Genomic DNA, 15,764 nt, shown 5'->3' on the forward strand with positions numbered 1-15,764 from the left:
CTACCCCCATCCGGTAATGGAGTACGACCAGTCTGAGACAGGAGACGCCATCGTTGTTCTGTTCCTAAGCTCAGGTGTAAGTCCATTCGTCCATGAAGAGCCGAGGTGAGATGAGGAGGCGGGTCGAACGAGGCCGTGGTCGACCACAATTACTCTTCCTGAGCGGTATGAGGCTTGCGTGGTCCCATGTGTTTATACTGCATACTACTTGTATTGTGAAGAATTATGGTAACCTTCAGGCCATTTGCAGAATGTTTCTCCAAGGGATGAGAACCAGACTTGTGAGGTCTACAATTTATTTCTGAGGTCTTGGCTGATTTCTTTTATTTTCCTCATATGACAGCAAAGAGCACTGAGTTCTGAAGTAGCCTTTGAAATATACATCCACAGGTACAATCCTCCAATGATATCAATTTGATTCATTAGCCTAATTCAGAAGCTTCTTAAAGCCATGGACATTCATTTTCTGGAATTTCAAGCTGATTTTAAAGAGGCAAACTTAGTGTATGTAAACTCTGACCTCTACTGAGATGTGTATATCAGTGAATGATAATAATGAAATAAATCTGTCTGTAACACAATTGTTGGAGAAATTATTTGTGTCATGCAAATAGATGTCCTACCGACTTGCCAAAACTATAATTGTTAACTAAGAATTTGTGGAGTGGTTGTGAAAAAATTGATGTTTTGTTATCGACTTCCAACTAATTGTATTGTAAACTTCCCGACTTCAACGTGATTGTGCGCAGGGTGGAAGCAGGCTGAACCAATGCAGACTCAGAATAGGAGACTAGGATAAGTTAACCAGGTATTTCATGTGAAAAGTGTTGGGGAGTGGGGGTGGGTACAGGCGCAGGGGGAGCTCAGTGGGTAGCATAGGAACCAGGCATACTTGACAGCTGGGGCAAGGGAAGTAGGGCGGAGCAGGGTCAACGAGGCGCACTGACAGAATTCCAAGGAAGCACGTAGAGCGGGGGTCCAGGGCAGGGGAAGCAGACTGACAAGTACGTCGGGATCCAGGGACCAGAGCGAGAGTGGACAGAACTGTAGCGGAGAGATAACAGCATTACGAGGCTGGAAATCCAGGCACCACGGATTACAAGATCTATAGCAGCACATAACCAGCTAGAAAATTGCAGACTGAACTGAGCAGAGCCTAACAATTTGGCAGCATGTGAAGTGGCAGGGCCTGTAGTATTTGTAAGGTTTGATTATGGAACAGATTGCAGCTGTTGGGGATCTGCTCTGTATCCAGCACACCTGTTCCTCCACTTCACACACCCATCCAAATACACACACAGAAGAAATACAAGTTACAGTCAGGGAGGATGAGAAGCACTGGGAGAACGTGGGCCCGGCAGTTTACGGAGACACAGGATATAGAAAGTAGTAGGAGTTGCAAGGGGCAGATTTGTAACATGTTATGCATAGATATGATAAGCAGTGTTCTATAGGCTATGGATGTACTGTAATTGGTGAGGAGAAACAAAGGCTTGGGCAGGGAAAGAAATGACCTTACAACAATGGAAGCCTGTCAGAGCTCAACCCAGAATAAAAGGCATGATAACTTCTTGTGCTCAATGGGTAGCCGTATTTATGTTGGGAGCATACGGAGACATTTTACTTGGCTGACTTGTTCGTTCTATTCGTATGTAGCATTGGAGACATTTATTGGCTGACTTCGTTCGTCATTATGTGTATGCATTGGAGACATTCATTGGCTGACTTGTAGCCATTATGGTGTACGCATAGTAGAGCATTCATTGCATCAAGAGCTTGTTGATTGATTAGTAGCAATTTGGCGTTTGTCAGTGAGTAGGGCCAAGAACTAATTAATTAGTGGGCTATAGGAGCAACATGGGCTGTGTGAAAGGCAGTTGCACTAACTCAAGCCAACACATCACAATACAACCTAATAACAATAATAATAGTTCCACAGTGATAACAGTCCAATCTTGCTCCAATATGCTCACACATTTACAAGAGGCCCTGTGAATTCCCCTTGATATTTGGGCTGTATCTTTAGGGTCAACGCGCGCGCGTCTCAGCCAAACAACTAATCGAAGTACATCGAATCAAAAATATAAACGAACATGTAATCTGTTGTCCACTGTTTGTCTTGAGCTGAAATATAAAGTATCCCAGAAACTTTCCATAGCACCAAAAAACTTACTTCTCTCAAATTTTTGTGCACACATTTGTTTACTCCAAGTTAGTGAGCATTTTCTCCTTGTCAAAGATAATCAGTCCCCTGACAGGTGTGCATATCAAGAAATCTGATTAGAACAGCATTATAGTTTAATAGGTGACACTTGTGGCTCGGGATATTAAAAGGCGCACTCGTAGAATTGCAATTTGTGTCACAAAACACAATGCACCAAATGTCCTCAAGTTTTGCATATAGACCACGGAGCATGCAATTTGGCAATTACTGACATGCAGAAATGTTCAGCAGAGCTGTTGCAGAATGTAATGTTAATTCTCTACCATAAGCAGCCTCAACATCGTCTCAACTGTCGTTTTAGAGAAGTTTGTCAAGTACATTCAACCGGCCTCACAAACACCAGACTACGTGTATGACGTCGTGTTGATGTCAATGTTGTGAACAGAGTGCCCCATGGGGGCGGTGGGGTTAAGTATGGGCAGACAAAGCTTACGGACAACAAACACAATTTGCATTTTATGCAATGGCAATGTTGAATGCAAATTACCCTGCCGAATTCTTGAGGCTCATTGGTTTGCCAAACTTGTTTTAAAGGTATCTTGCTGGCTAATCAATGCATTATCTGTATCTCCCACTGTCATTGAAATACATAGATTGGGCCTAGTGAATTATTTGAAATTTACTGACTTCTCTGCAACTGTAAACTCCAGTATAAACCTCAATGAACTCGACACAGTTGGGGATACAACATTGGACGACAACACAACCGGAGATGCCATACCGGACCAGCTCTCTCTTCCACTTCTACCACCTAAAAACTGCCGTGGACAAGATGCTCAACACCCGTATTCTCCGATATCCCCAAGCCAGCATCGCCGCACCACCCCTTGCCCCGAGCACTTCCTGCCTCCCCAGGTGATCTAAGACAGCCTGACCATTGACCTTTACATGCTGGGCTACTTCCACATCCTGGAGCAGGAGTTGACAGCTGAGGAGCTGAAAATGAGGGCACCTGCTGTGAGACGATGTCTTCTACCACGTAGGGGGTTTCCCATGGGAGACCGTCAGGGACTTCCACAAGGTGGTCCTCCAGGAGATCCAGGAAGGGAAGCGGCTGTGGCTTGACAGATTTGAGGACATCAAAGCGCCGTTCTTTGGGAATGCTGCAGCACCTGGAAGGTACCATCCAGGGAGCACCAGAGAGTGTCAGTGGGCACAAGGCTAGTTCATAGTGTAGACTGTCAGTCCGGAAGAAGAGCTTCTAAAGTGTAGCAGCGCCACATCATTTTCCTGTTTCAGCAACAACAAGATCTATAAATACATCAACCACAGCCTACTTTCTGGAAGGATTTCAAACATTAGTCCTGGTTTTCACTTTGTCTTTTGATATTTCTTTGTAAAACTTGTTTGTGTTATTAGACTGTTCAGATATCCTTACAGCTTTTGAGAATGACACAAATATTAATTTCCACAAAGTTTGCTGCTTCAGTGTCTTTAGATATTTTTTTGTCATATGTTACTATGGGATACTGAAGTATAATTACAAGCATTTCATAAATGTCAAAGGCTTTTATTGACAATTACATGAAGTTGATGCAAAGAGTCAATATTTGCATCAATATTACCAATATTTACAGACCCTTCTTTTTCAAGACCTCTGCAATCCGCCCTGGCTTGCTGTCAATTAACTTCTGGGCCACATCCTGACTGATGGCAGCCCATTCTTGCATAATCAATGCTTGGAGTTTGTCAGAATTTGTGGGTTTTTGTTTGTCCATCCGCCTCTTGAGGATTGACCACAAATTCTCAATGGGATTAAGGTCTGTGGAGTTTCCTGGCCATAGACCCAAAATATCGATGTTTTGTTCCCCGAGCCACTTAGTTATCACTTTTGTCTTATGGCAAGGTGCTCCATCATGCTGGAAAAGGCATTATTCGTCACCAAAACTGTTGGTGTGTTGGGAGAAGTTGCTCTCTGAGGATGTGTTGGTACCATTCTTTATTCATGGCTGTGTTCTTAGGCAAAATTGTGAGTGAGCCAACTCCCTTGGCTGAGAAGCAACCTCACACATGAATGGTCTCAGGATGCTTTACTGTTGGCATGACACAGGACTGATGGTAGCGCTCACATTGTGTTCTCCGTACAATCTTTTTTCCGGATGCCCCAAACAACGGGAAAGGGGATTCATCAGAGAAAATGACTTTACCCCAGTCCTCAGCACTCCAATCCCTGTACCTTTTGCAGAATATCAGTCTGTCCCTGATGTTTTTCCTGGANATGGTGTGCAGGTTTTTGCTCCAGCCCAGCACTAACATCTTATTCAACTAATGAAATATACTGAACAATAATATAAACACAACATGCAACAATTTCATTGATTTTACTGAGTTACAGTTCATTTGAGGAAGTCAGTAAATTTAAATAAATTCACTAGGCCCCAATCTATGTATTTCACATGACTGGGAGTACAGATATGCATCTGTTGGCCGCAGATACCTTTAAAAAATTTGGCAACACAATGAGCCTCAGAATCTCGGCACGGTAATTTGCATTCAAATTGCCATTGATAAAATGCAATTGTGTTTGTTGTCCGTAGCTTATGTCTGCCCATACCTTAACCCCACCGCCACCATGGGGCACTCTGTTCACAACATTGACATCACACGACGTCATACACGTAGTCTGGTGTTGTGAGGCCGGTTGAATGTACTGACAAATTCTCTAAAACGACATTGGACGATGTTGGAGGCTGCTTATGGTAGAGAAATTAACATTACATTCTCTGGCAACAGCTCTGGTGAACATTTCCTGCAGTCAGTATGCCAATTGCATGCTCCCTCAAAACTTGAGACATCGGTGGCATTGTGTTTTGTGACAAAATTGCAAATTTTCGAGTGGCCTTTTATTATCCCCAGCACAAGGTGTACCTTTATAAATATCATGCTGTTTAATCAGATTCTTGATATGCCACACCTGTCAGGTGGATGGATTATCTTGACAAAGGAGAAATGCTCACTAACTTGGATGTAAACAAATGTGTGCACAAAATTTGAGAGAAGTAAGCTTTTTGTGCGTATGGAACATTTCTGGGATATTTTATTTCAGCTCAAGAAACATGGGACCAACACTTTACATGTTGCGTTTATATTTTTGTTCAGTGTACTTAACGATTAGTTGTTTGGTTGACCGCTGCGCCAGTGTGACCCTAAAGATACAGCCCAATTCAGGGATTAAAGGGCCTTTGTAATGTGTGACATATTGGGGAAGATGGACTGTTTATATGTGGAACTATTATTATTGTTATTATTGTATTGTGTGTGTGTGCTTGGCTTTAGTGCAATGCCTTTTCACACATGTTCTCCCTATAGCCTCACTCATTTTGTTTTGGCCCTATCACTGCAAAGCCAAATCTCTATCAATCAACAGCTTGATGCCAATGAATGTCTACTATGCTACAACATAATGGCTACCAAGTCAGCCAATGAATGTCTCCAATGCTACAACATAATGACGAACAAGTCAGCCAATAAATGTCTCCAATGCTACAACATAATGACGAACAAGTCAGCCAATAAATGTCTCCGATGCTCCAACATAAAGGCTACCCAATGAGCCAAGAAGTATTCAATGCCTTTATTCTGGTTGGTCTGACAGGCCTTCCATTGTTGTAGGTCATTTCTTTCCCCTGCCCAAGCCTTTGTTTCTCTCACATACATACATCCATAGCTATAGAACACTGCTTTATATCTATGCATACATGTTACATCTGCCCCTGCCACTCCTACTACTTCTTATCCTGTGTCTCCCTAAACTGCCGCCACTCTCCCAGTGCTCTCTCCCTCTCTCTCTCTGTGTGGGTGTATCTGATTGTGTGAGTGGAGACAGGTGTGCTGGAGTCAGAGCAGATCCCCACCAGCTGCAATCTGTTCCATAATCAAGACCTCTACAAATACTCAGCCCTGCCACTTCCATGCTGCCAAATTGTAGCCTCTGCTCAGTCAGTCTGCATTTCTAGCTGTTTGTGCCTGCATAGATCTTGTTATCCTGTGGTGCCTGGTTTCCCTAGCCTGATGCTGCTTTTCTCTCCGCTACAGTTCTGTCCACTCTGACTCTGGTCCCTGTCCCTGGTCTTGTCAGTCCTGCTCCCCTGCCCTGGACCCCCGCTCTACTGCTTCCTTGGATTCTGCTCGTGACCTGCTTACCCTGCCCCTACTTCCCTTGCTCCAGTGTCAGTTCCTGGTTCCCTGCTACCCACCTGAGCTCCCCCTGGCCTGTACCCCCTCCCCCCTCACACTTTTCAATGAATACCTTGGTTACCTTATCCCTGTCTCCTCATCTGAGTCTGCACTTGGGTTCACCTGCTCCACCCTGCGTAACAATACAGTTGAAGTCGGAAGTTTACATACAATTAGGTTGGAGTCATTAAAACAAATTTTTTCAACCACTCCACAAATTTCTTGTTAACAAATTATAGTTTTGGCAAGTCGGTTAGGACATCTACTTTGCATGACACAAATAATTTTCCAACAATTGTTTACAGACAGATTTATTTCACTTATAATTCACTGTATCACAATTCCAGTGGGTCAGAAGTTTACATACACTAAGTTGCCTTTAAACAGCTTGGAAAATTCCAGAAAATGATGTCATGGCTTTAGAAGCTTCTGATAGGCTAATTGACATCAATTGATTCAATTGGAGGTGTACCTGTGGATGTATTTCAAGGCCTACCTTCAAACTCAGTGCCTCTTTGCTTGTCATCATGGGAAAATCAAAAGAAATCAGCCAAGACCTCAGAAATAAATTGTAGACCTCCACAAGTCTGGTTCATCCTTGGGAGAAATTTCCAAATGCCTGAAGGTACCATATTCATCTCTACAAACAATAGTATGCAAGTATAAACACCATGGGACCACGCAGCCATCATACCGCTCAGGAAGGAGTTAATTGTGTCGACCACGGCCTCGTTCGACCGCCTCCTATCTCACCCTGGCTCTCATGGAGATGGCTTACACCGACTTCAGGAACAGAACAACGATGCGCTCTTGTCTCAGACTGGTCGTCTCCATGACCCGGATGGGGGTAGGGGTGTCATGGCTAGTTAAAGTTCACAGCTTAGAGCGGTGTTAGCGATTTGAATAGCTACCTCAGCAGCTTCCACCCTCCCTCTCGGAGTCTGGTTCCTTGAGACCGGTCGATGAAAATCATTCACAAACCCTCCAAAAATGTTAATCTACCCCGATTTGACCTTCAGAGTTGGACCTCAAACTCCTAACCGACACCCCAGACTGCTGATCTCACACCCTCTGCTGCATATTTACAGTAATTCCTGACATTTAATCCTAGTAACTCGACACAGTTGGGGATACAACATTGGACGACAACACAACCGGAGATGCCATACCGGACCAGCTCTCTCTTCCACTTCTACCACCTAAAAACTGCCCGTGGACAAGATGCTCAACACCCGTATTCTCCGATATCCCAAGCCAGCATCGCCGCACCACCCCTTGCCCCGAGCACTTCCTGCCTCCCCAGGTGATCTAAGACAGCCTGACCATTGACCTTTACATGCTGGGCTACTTCCACATCCTGGAGCAGGAGTTGACAAGCTGAGGAGCTGAAAATGAGGGCACCTGCTGTGAGACGATGTCTTCTACACGAGGGGGTTTCCCATGGAGACGTCAGGGACTTCCACAAGGTGGTCTCCAGGAGATCCAGGAAGGAAGCGGCTGTGGCTTGACAAGATTTGAGGACATCAAAGCGCCCGTTCTTTGGGAATGCTGCAGCACCTGGAAAGGTACCATCCAGGGAGCACCAGAGAGTGTCAGTGGGCAACAGGCTAGTTCATAGTGTAGACTGTCAGTCCGGAAGAAGAGCTTCTAAAGTGTAGCAGCGCCACATCATTTTCCTGTTTCAGCAACAACAAGATCTATAAATACATCAACCACAGCCTACTTTCTGGAAGGATTTCAAACATTAGTCCTGGTTTTCACTTTGTCTTTTGATATTTCTTTGTAAAACTTGTTTGTGTTATTAGACTGTTCAGATATCCTTACAGCTTTGAGAATGACACACAATATTAATTTCCACAAAGTTTGCTGCTTCAGTGTCTTTAGATATTTTTTGTCATATGTTACTATGGGATACTGAAGTATAATTACAAGCATTTCATAAATGCAAAGGCTTTTATTGACAATTACATGAAGTTGATGCAAAGATCAATTTATTTGCATCAATATCCAATATTTACAGACCGCTTCTTTTTTCAAGACCTCTGCAATCCGCCCTGGCTTGCTGTCCAATTAACTCTGGGCCACATCCTGACTGATGGCAGCCCATTCTTGCATAATCAATGCTTGGAGTTTGTCAGAATTTGTGGTTTTTGTTTTGTCCATCCGCCTCTTGAGGATTGACCACAAATTCTCAATGGGATTAAGGTCTGTGGAGTTTCCTGCCATAGACCCAAAATATCGATGTTTGTTCCCCCGAGCCACTTAGTTATCCACTTTTGTCTTATGGCAAGGTGCTCCATCATGCTGAAAAGGCATTATCGTCACCAAAACTGTTGGTGTGTTTGGGAGAAGTTGCTCTCTGGAGATGTGTTAGGTACGCATTCTTTATTCATGGCTGTGTTCTTAGGCAAAATTGTGAGTGAGCCAACTCCCTTGGCTGAGAGCAACCTCACACATGAATGGTGCTCAGATGCTTTACTGTTGGCATGAACACAGGACTGATGTAGCGCTCACATTGTGTTCTCCGTACAATCTTTTTTCCGGATGCCCCAAACAACGGGAAAGGGGATTCATCAAGAGAAAATGACTTTACCCCAGTCCCTAGGCACTCCAATCCCTGTACTTTTTGCAGAATATCAGTCTGTCCCTGATGTGTTTTCCTGGAGAGAAGTGGCTTCTTTGCTGCCCTTCTTGAAACCAGGCCATCCTCCAAAAGTCTTCGCCTCCACTGGTGCGTGCAGATGCACTCACACCTGCCTGCTGCCATTCTGAGCAAGCTCTGTATGTGGTGCCCGATCCCGCAGCTGAATCAACTTTAGGAGACGGTCCTGGCGCTTGCTGGACTTTCTTGGGCGCCCTGAAGCCTTCTTCACAACAATTGAACCGCTCTCCTTGAAGTTCTTGATGATCCGATAAATGGTTGATTTAGGTGCAATCTTACTGGCAGCAATATCCTTGCCTGTGAAGCCCTTTTTTTGCAAAGCAATGATTACGGCACGTGTTTCCTTGCAGGTAACCATGCTTGACAGAGGAAGAACAATGATTCCAAGCACCACCCACCTTTTGAAGCTTCCAGTCTGTTATTCGAACTCAATCAGCATGACAGAGTGATCTCCAGCCTTGTTCTCGTCAACACTCACACCTGTGTTAACGAGAGAATCACTGACATGATGTCAGCTGGTCCTTTTGTGTCAGGACTGAAATGCAGTGGAAATGTTTTTTGGGGATTCAGTTCATTTGCATGGCAAAGAGGAACTTTGCAATTAATTGCAATTCATCTGATCACTTCACTTCATAACATTCTGGAGTATATGCAAATTGCCATCAAATTCTCTTAAATTAAGTTAGAGGTGGCTTATAGTAGAGAAATTACCATTCAATTCTCTGGCAACAACTCTGGTGGATATTTCTATATCTTTTTTTTCAGTATAAATTATGGGAAGTTCCCTGACGTTGTGCCATACTTCTGTCAGGCGTTACACTAGATTTTCCAAGAATCCAATTGGGGCACATGCAGTAGTGGGACATACAGTTAAACATGTTGTACCTTCTCAGGTTGTGGTGGTGTTGCTTTGGTCCCATGATCAAAGCCAGAGCCATGCTACATTCCTGTTAAGGGGTTTGGTTGGAAACTTTTTGTGCTCAGAGTCATCTAAGGGGTTAAGGCACATGCACAACCCAATCCTACCTAGACATCCAGACACACACTCTCACATGCACAAGAAGAGATGCTTGGAAGCTTGTTTTCGGCTGTTGGGGTGAACACTGCAAACTGTCACCATAGATGAGGAGGAAAAAGAGATGTCCAAAACATATTTTATTATAAAGGTATGTATGAAAGCATGTACTGTAGGTAGATCACTTTCTCAGATGTTTTCAGATCTATACTAGATCCAAACTAGATCYAAACTAGATCCAAACGAGATCYAAACKAGATCYRAACKAGATCYRAACTAGATCYGAACTAGATCTGAACTAGATCCAAACTAGATCTAAACTAGTCCACAGTAAATCTCAAGATGGATTATAGATCCGGCAAATGCGTCAATGCCAAATTAATGTAAAAGATAGGCACAGGAAATCTGGAAATTATATGATGCTTATCTTTTCCATTAATTGTAGCATAAAGCTTTAACTACAAAACAGATGGCCTGGAATGTGGACATATCTCAAGAGAAGACTTCTGAGGTCGGAAAACATCTGACAAACTTTGATTTTGGAGTTTAACATCCCTTTCTGGTGTGAGTCTAGACTTGTTCAATTCCACGTGTTGCACGGACTGCAAAATGTCTATATTCATGCTCAAAGTAAAGATCATTCTGTAGCCACAGCAAGATATCATATGTAGTCAAAGTCTACCAGAGATAAAACGGCCAAGAATGCTTTCCTTATAGGTGTTCAGTGCCTATAGAAGGTCTCTTGGTACACACAGAAAATTTGCTTGCTTGCTTTCTCTCTTTGTCTCTCTTTCTGTCTCTCTCTCTGTCTCTCTCTCTCTTCGCCTCTCTTTCTCTCTCTCTGTCTCTCTCGTCGTCTCTCTTTCTGTCTCTCTCTCTGTCTCTCTCTCTGTCTCTGTCTTTCTTTCTTTCTGTCTCTCTCTCTTCGTTTCTCTCTTCGTCTCTCTTTCTGTCTGTCTATTTCTCTGTCTCTGTTTCTGTCTCTCTCTCTTCGTCTCTCTCTTCCTCTCTCTTTCTGTCTCGCTCTCTTCGTCTCTCTTTCTGTCTCTGTCTACTTTCTTCTTTATCTCTCCACCCCCTCTCTACCCCCCCTCTCCCTTCTCTTCCTCCCTCACTGTCCCCCCAAGCTATGTGTGCTGTGTCACAGTCTGCTCCAGCTCATCCAGCTGCTGCAAAGTGCCTACGTCAAGAGCTGCATCACCACAATAGAGCACCCCTCCGGTTTCAACAGCATATCTACATTATGGGCACCATCTCCTCCCTGCACGAGGTACAGCACCCTCTGCCGTTCTCAACTGGGATAGCACAAAGTCATGTGTAACTGTAAAATCGCTCCAGCACTAGCTGGATGGAATGTTATTAATATATTTMATTATTTCATAATTAATACACTTTTTTTAAACAGCTGAAAATACAGTGTATCTATGACAAACATTTTTGTTATATTTCAGTCTTTATGGATGTACAGTGCATTTGGAAAGTATTCAGGCCACTTGACCTTTTCCACATTTTGATACAGCCTTTTCTAAAAATGGATTAAATTGTTTTTTTCCCCCTCATCAATCCAAACACAATACTCCATAATCACAAAGCAAAAACAGTTTTTATAAACTTTAACAAATGTATTAACATTAAAACTGAAATATCACATTTATATAAGTATTCAGACCCTTTACTCAGTACATTGTTGAAGCACCTTTGATGCTACAAGCTTGGCACAACTGTATTTCCTCTCTGCAGATCCCCTAAAGCTCTGTCAGGATGGATGGGGAGTGTCGCTACACAGCTATTTTCAGGTCTCTCCAGAGATGTTTGATCGGGTTCAAGTCTGGGCTCTGGCTGAGCCATTCAAGGACATTCAGAGACTTGTTCCGAAGTCACTCCTGCATTGTCTTCGTCCCAATCTGAGGTCCTGAGCGCTCGGGAGCAGGTTTTCATCAAGGATCTTTCTGCACTTTGCTCCGTTCATATTTTTCTCAATCCTGACTCGTCTCCCAGTCCCTGCCGCTGAAAAACATCCCCACTGCATGATGCTGCCACCACCATGCTTCACCGTAGGGATGGTGCCAGGTTTCCTCCAGATGTGACGCTTGACATTTAGGCCAAAGAGTTCAATCTTGGTTTCGTTAGACAAGAGAATCTTGTTTCTCATGGTCAGAGTCCTTTAGGTGCCTTTTGACAAACTCCAAGCGGGCTGTCGTGCCTTTTACCGAGGAGTGGCTTCCGTCTGGCCACTCTACCTTTAAGGCCTGATTGGTGGAGTGCTGCAGAGATGGTTGTCCTTCTGGAAGGTTCTCCCATCTCTACAGAGGAACTCTGGAGCCCTGCCAGAGTGACCATCGGGTTCTTTGTTGCCTCCCTGACCAAGGCCCTTTCGCCCCTGATTGCTCAGTTTGGCCGGGTGGCCAGCTTTAGGAAGAGTCTTGGTGGTTCCAAACGTCTTCCATTTCAGAATGATGGCGGCCACTGTGTTCTTGGGGACCTTCAATGCTGCAGAAATGTTTTGGTACCCTTCCCCAGATCTGTGCCTCGACACAATCCTGTCTCGGAGCTCTACAGACAATTTGTTCGACCTAAAAAACAGCAACCTGTTTTTGCTTTGTCATTATGGGGTATTGTGTGTAGATTGATGAGGAAAAACTAATATTTAATCAATTTTAGAATAAGGCTGTAACGTAACAAAATGTAGAAAAAGTCAAGGGGTCTAAATACTTTCCGAATGCACTGCATATTTAAARTGTAATATTGGGATGCAAACTCTTTCAAATCTWWATCTGACATGGTATAGGTGTTATTTTCTGTAAGCCCATAACCATATGTGTGAGGTGTATACTTTTGTTTCAAAGTAGATRTGTTTAAGATGACTAAGAAACACTCTAATTTAGCCCACTGTAGTAAGCCCACTGGGCTGTGACTGCATGTGTGTGTCCTGCAGATGGGGAACATGGTGCTAGTGGTGTTTGTTAGTTACTTTAGGAGCCGGGTCCACCAGCCTCGTTTCAATGGCCTGGGAGGGCTGTTCATGTCCTGTGCTGCTGCCACCCTGACCTTACCTCACTTCCTGTCCAAGCCCTACCAGTACCACTCTATGTTAGCTGGTAAGGAGACAAACCCAAATATTTTACTCAATATATTACAGTGCATTTTTGCCAAAATTCAAAGCATTACATTGCAGGAAGTCCATGATACTAGTTTGACTATGAATACAGGTCTAATTGTGTTGCTTTGGCAGGCTCATCATAGCATCCTCTAGAGAAAACCTTGAAGAATTAAATTCTCAGTTAGAGTTTAACAATATAGCAATTTAGTTATATTTAATCAGGTTATCAAGCGATTCTTTTGTAAATCCTCAGTCACTGTATACAGTATATATACGGTATATATATACGTATATATATATATACACTACCGGTCAAAAGTTTTAAAACACCTACTGTACTCATTCAAGGGTTTTTCTTTATTTTTTACTATTTTCTACATTGTAGAATAATAGTAAAGACATCAAAACTATGAATTAACACATATGGAATCATGTAGTTACCAAAAAAGTGTTAAACAAATCGAAATAGATTTTATATTTGAGATTCTTTAAATAGCCACCCTTTGCCTTGATGACAGATTTGCACATTTTTGGCATTCTCTCAACCAGCTTCATGAGGTTAGTCACCTGGAATGCATTTAAATTAACAGGTGTGCCTTCTTAAAAATGAAATTGTGGAATTTCTTTCCTTCTTAATGAGGAAAGCCAATCTTGAGGCAATCAGTTCTGTTGTGACAAGGTAGAGGGGTATACAGAAGAGAGACGTATTTGGTAAAAGACCAAGTCCATATTATGGCAAGAACAGCTCAAATAAGCAAAATAAAACGACAGTCCATCATTACTTTAAGACATGAAGGGCAGTCAATCAAGAACATTTCAAGAACTTTGATCGTTTCTTCAAGTGCAGTCGCAAATACCATCAAGTGCTATGATGAAACTGGCTCTCATAAGGACCGCCACAGGAATAGAATAAAATAAAAATATGAAGCAATGACTTTTAAATTCAATTTTCTCTTGACCTAGCCGTTGCTCTCTCCTTGCTCCTGTACCGATACCCCCTATTCTCCCCCATCCTCTCCATCATTAATCTTCTTCCCTATCCTTCTTCCCATCCCTCTTACTTCTCTCCTCCTCATCCCTCTCTCCCCTCCCTTTCCCTCCTATCCCTCTCTCCGCCATCCCTCTTTCCTCCATCCCTTCCTCTTCCCTCATCCCCTCTCTCCCATCCCTCTTCCCCAATCCTCTCTCCCCCATCCCTCTTCCTCATTCCTTCTTCCTCCATCCTTCTCTCCCCCATCCCTCTTCCTCCATCCCCTTCCTCATCCTTCTCTCCCATCCTCTCTTCTCTCCATCCTTCTCTCCCCCATCCTCTTCCTCCATCCCTCTTCCTCCATCTTCTCTCCCGCCACCCCTCTTCCTCCATCCCTCTTCCTCATCCTTCTCTCCCCATCCCTCTTCCTCCATCCTTCTCTCCCCCATCCTCTTCCTCCATCCTTCTCCCCATCCCTCTTCTCCATCCTTTTCTCCCCCATCCCTTCCTCCACCCTCTCTCCCTCCTCCTCTTTGCTGGCCTCACCACCTTCCTCAGCTAGTTCCTGGAGCACCAGTATGGCCTCACCACCCTCCTCAGCTAGTTCCTGGAGCACCAGTATGGCCTCACCACCCTCCTCAGCTAGTTCCTGGAGCACCAGTATGGCCTCACCACCTTCCTCAGCTAGTTCCTGGAGCACCAGTATGGCACCACCACCGCCTACGGCAGCTTGCTCATGGATGATGTGTTACGTACGCTACACACTTACTGTACACACACGAACGCACACTTGCACACACGTACGCACGCCAAATGCACGCATGCACTCACGCACACACACAATGTCTCTGAATGTATAGTTTTAAACATTTAATAGTTTTGACCCTAAACCCAACTGTGACGTCCACCCAGTTGGTTCTCTCCAGGGCAATCAACCTGCCCACGGTTGCTGTAGGGCTGCTGCTGGGCGGGGTGGTGATGAAGCTGTGTTTGGTACCTCTCTCCCTCTCCATCCTGCTCTGTGTACCTCTCGTCTTCATGGGCTGTTCAGAGAGTGGCAGGGGTCAACGCGGGCTACAGTGGACCAGTGGACTGTATGAAAATACCCCTCATTACTGTGTGGCACTATACTGTGTGACATTTGTTTCCTTTGGCGGTACAAATCCTAACTCAATTATTAATGTTCAGTCTCCCTATGCTGTCTCTACGTCATTCACTTTATATAGACCACTGACTGTATTGTGTACTCAACATGTTGCACCGTTGTAGCCAAAGCAACCATCACTGATAGGTTGGCAAATATTCTAGTCTATTCTATTCTGTTATTATTTTACCAGGTTTCTCCCTCTCTGTAACTCCAACTGTTCCTGTCTGAATTATGTCTTTAACCCTGTGTGTGGAGCAAACAACACAGAGTACATCTCTCTCTGTCACACTGGCTGCACTAATGTCACTTCCGACCCACTAAACTCTCACAGAGTCCAGGTACTGAATAGTTCATCTTTGAGTTATATCACTATATCAAATTCCCTGTCAAATGCTGTATATCAAATCAATATATCAAATTCCCTGTCAAATACTGTATATCAAATCAATATATCAAATCCCCTGTCAAAT

Source organism: Salvelinus sp. IW2-2015, linkage group LG19, assembly GCF_002910315.2.
Source record: "Salvelinus sp. IW2-2015 linkage group LG19, ASM291031v2, whole genome shotgun sequence".
Taxonomy (NCBI): Eukaryota; Metazoa; Chordata; class Actinopteri; order Salmoniformes; family Salmonidae; genus Salvelinus; species Salvelinus sp. IW2-2015.